Here is a 4,543-nt window from a genome sequence, read left to right as displayed (position 1 = left end):
TTCAGCATTTCGCCCGGGTCGTTTTTCGTCTCGCCCGACTCGACAAACAGCGACGTCGGCTTTTTCCGCACTTGTTTGAATTTTCTTTATTTCTGTAGTCTTGTTTTATCAGTTCCTCGTCTGTCCTGAATTTCCTTTTGTCAGTGTCTTTAATTCCGTTCACTTTTTCTTTGCCATTTTTACCTGTGTATTCCGCTGTTTTTATTAACGTAGCTTTCTCTCTGTTGTTACTTCCCTTTGCCTGTATTTTTATCTTTATTTTTCGGTAATTTTGCTTTATTTCGTTGTATTTTTTGACACCACTTTATTATCTCTGTTCTACCTACGACTTTCTCAGTTCTTTGTTTCTTCCTTTATTTGTCTTTGTCCCTCCTCTCCGTCTGTCTCGTCTTTGCGCATCCCCAGCTTATTTCCCCCCCCCCTCTCTCTGTCTGTCTGTCTCTGTCTGTCTGTCTGTCTGTCTGTCTGTCTCTCTCTCTCTCTCTCTCTCTCTCTCTCTCTCTCTCTCTCTCTCTCTCTAAGTAAGGCCTCTATGGTGGAGTAGGGCGCCCCTCTCAGCACTTAGTTTTCATTAGAAGGGTGAGCACAGGGGCGCAGAGAGAGAGAGAGAGAGAGACTACGTTGCCAGGAAGGGATTGTGTAGGTGAAGGTGGGAGAGAGGAGAGGAGATGAAATGATGAAGGATAAGGGAGGCTTGTGAGGGGCAGGAGAGAGGTTGAGGGATGAGAAAGGCTTTGGAGGGGTGGAGGAAAGGTATGAGGGAAAGGTGTGGAGGTATGAGGGGGGAGATATTAGTTGGAGGAAAGGGTGAAGGAGTGGAATGGTGAGTGAGGGAAAGGAAAGGGATTGAGGGATGGGGTAGCCTCAGTTGGGGCGAAGGAGGACACGTACATTGGGTGAGAGAGAGAGAGAGAGAGGGAGAGAGAGAGGATGAAAGACACGTATGGCTAGGGAGGTAACAGTGGAGAGAGTAGGAGGAAAGGGAAGGAGTGTGGAGACATTGAAAGCGGAGTAGACGGATAGATAAGGAGACCAGGATAAGAGATGGAGCACAATAACCCTCCCCTGATCCAAGCGACTTATTTAACTGAAACTAATACCAGTCGATCATAGTGAGCTGAAAATGAGCCATAGGAACCTGAGTGTAAATATTGGTACCATTAACCCTTCCATGGTGGGATAACTCTAGTATTGTGTTCCTGATAATGCAAGACGATTTTATTCCCCCGAGTGGGTCATAGGAGCCTGAGAATGATAAGATGTGATGGAGGGCAGAAGGAGAGGATGAGGGATGCTTGTAGAGGAAGTGAACGGAGAGGGGGAGAGGAAGATGTGTGAGAAAGGAGAGTGGGAAAGAGGGGAAAGATGGGGAAAGATAGGAGAACAAGAGGAAAGGAGAGTAAAGAAAGAGGGGAAAGGAAAAGAGAGGATAGAAGGGGAAGCACGGGAAAGAAAAGGGGAAGAAGAAATGAAAGAAAGAGGAAAAGGAAGTATATGAAAAGAAGAGGAAAGGAAAGAAAGAGGGAAAAAAGGAAGGGATGAGGAAAATTAAGAGAAGAACTTTAAAGAGCATAATGGGGAGAGAGAGACTGGGTGGTGGTGGTGGTGGGGTGGGTGAGGAGGAAGGGAGAAGATGAAAGGATGAAGGAAGCTGGGGAGGGAGAGGGTGAGGGAGGGAAGGTAAGAGGAATAGGTGGTGTGGAGGGATAGGAGAATGAATGGTAAAAGAGATTAAGGTGGTGTGAGGAGGAGGGGTCTGACAGATGAAAGGGTGAGGCAGGAGAGAGGTAGAGGCAGGGCGGGGAGGGAGGGAGGGAGGGAAAGAGGGAGTGAGTGATGTAAGGAGGAGAGAGAAAGAGAAGGGAGGGAAAGGGGGGCTTCAGAGAAATGAGGGTGTTACGCGAGATGAGGGTAAGAGAATGGGAGGGATAAGGGGATAAGATGAATTTAAGAGTCCACCCTTATCTCCCTCATCTCTTCCTTTTCTTTCTTCTGTCTGGCTGATGTATTTATTATTATTATTATTATTATTATTATTATTATTATTTTATTAAGATCAACAGAGGAAGGAAAAACAAATTTATTTGTGAAATCCATACACCAAATTATAGGTGTCCTCCATTCATAAAAAATTTGTAACAGTTGGACTTGAACTGCTGCAGGCTGAAGTTTGGGGGAAAACTAATTTAGGGAAGCGAGTTCCAAAGAGAAGCAGTTCGGGAAATTAAAGGAATTCAGATAGGCAGAAGTTCTGCAATATGGCAGTGCGACAGTCAAATCATGAGCACTGCCAGATGCCCATGTAGCTGCCCTCGTATATATCTTCACTGAATGTATTAATTCTTTCCATAGATATATGTACGGTATAGAGATATTCATAATAATCAGCCTACTTTTAAAATATATTATTAAACGTTGTCACTGAACATATCATATCTTAGTCATAGTATGTCATCTGAACACTGGTCAATTTGTATGCCTTTTGCGGCGATTGACCCTTGACTTGCCAGTGCTTTGCTTCTGCTGAAGAAAATTGGTTGTTAAGTAACACAAAGTACATTCGAAAGTGCGTCCAAAACACACACACACACACACGCACACGCACACACACACACACACACACACACACACACACACACACACACACACTTGATCCCTAAGTACAGTATATACTGGTACCTCACCTACACAGCCAGGTCCCTCGAACACTTTAGTATACTGTATGTACGTAGATTTATAAATATACCATACACCTTGTAATGGTTTTGGCATTTGTACGAGTCGTGAAGAGAATATAAGGCTGTGTAGTGACAGATTTTCCCAGATTGCAAGGCTATTGTTTTTGATAGCATCGTCTTCTTACTCTACACCGATAACATTTTTTTTTCTTTTTTTTTATTATTACTATTTTTAGGGTGCGATAAGTATGTATCATTGTTGGTTTATCATGCCACTGAGATACGACTTTGGACATAAATTCAAAAGTACGTTCGAGGTAAAATCATTGACACATTATATCATTCGCAGTTTTTTCCTAATATCACAGTACCACAAATTATTGGGTTAGACTGATAGATCTTCCTTGTAAACAACGTTTATATTGTGTGTGTCAGTTTTCCATTCTCTAGGCATGTAGCTCTCTCTCTCTCTCTCTCTCTCTCTCTCTCTCTCTCTCTCTCTCTCTTTCAGTGGGGGGTAGATAATGTCTTTTAGTGATGGATTTGCCCAAACTACAAGCGTATCTTCCTGTTGTCATCATCACAGTGTAAAACATTCTTCATTCTTTAGCTTTTTATTATTTTATTGTTTCATTATTCAGAAAATGGTTAAAAAAAAGGCTGATAATGTCCTTTAGTTATAGATATACATAGATTACAAAAGAATGTAATTGTTTCATCGACACATTATATACTGTGCACCTTTTCTGTATTTTGTTTATTTATGTATTTACCTGTTTATTTATAGTTTGCTCATTGTTTTGGAATATATATGAACCAATGTGGGTATATAATGTCTTTTAGATATGGTTTCCCGATACCGCAAAAGTAGGTTCCTTTTACCGATAATCTAATATCCTGCACACATTGGAAACATTTCGCCTTTCTTATATCTCTCTCGCTTTTTTCCTTTGTTTCCGCTTTGTTTTCTTATTGATCCTCATGGCGGCTGCTAATTTCCTGAGGGAGCGAGCGAACAATATCGGACTCCCAGCTAAATTTGGAACACCGAGCGAAAAGTCCCGATACATGCCGATACACTGGATGCCTCTCTTTCAATTTTTGGCCCTAACTTTTTTTTTTCATCCCCCTCCGAAGCGGTAGCAAACATTGACTCGTCGCAGTGCAGGCCTTGTTGTGTTGTCGGCGGTTCAATTAGGCTGGTATCGCGTGGCCTGACGTTGAGTTCTGTGTGGTTTTGTGTGGAAATGACATTATTGTCACTACAATTTGAATATGGATAGGATGATTATTTTTTAATATGTATGCCAAAAGAGACGATCCATGGAAGTCTGCCAAAAGTTCTCTCCAGAAGACAAAAGAGAACCAAAACCACTATCTGCGTTTCCGAGAGGCCTGGACACATTACATTAAAAAGACTGGAGGTCAGAGACAGAGGGAAGTGCTGACTGAAGAAGACCGTTCCACAATTGACCAGTTAGTTACATAGGAGATTGAGAATTCCATTTAACACTAGCATGAGAGATTTGGACTGGGAAAGCGTGTGGCTGCTTTGGTAGACGGGCCCTGCGTTCCCACTCTATGGGGAGGGACGCAAGCACAGTTCGAAGAACCGTGGCTCTGATTTAGCGATAATAGAGGAAGAGAAATGCAATACTGCAGCAGAGAGAGATTGAAGAGAGTCAGGATGGGTGCTGATGAAATGTTAAGCCTTATGACTTCAGGCTGCTTAGATGAACCGTGTGCAGCGAGTCCCTCACAGTTTACTGTTATTAAGAGTTTCAGTTCAGTAATATCTGTTGATATTTTAATAGAAGCTACTACCAGAAGATATTATTCAAGTTTGGAAGGATTTCTAAATGTGA

This window comes from Coenobita brevimanus, chromosome 103 (genome assembly GCF_032717465.1).
Source record: "Coenobita brevimanus isolate Jiangsu-jjx chromosome 103, ASM3271746v2, whole genome shotgun sequence".
Lineage (NCBI taxonomy): Eukaryota > Metazoa > Arthropoda > Malacostraca > Decapoda > Coenobitidae > Coenobita > Coenobita brevimanus.
This window is presented reverse-complemented; position numbering follows the sequence as displayed.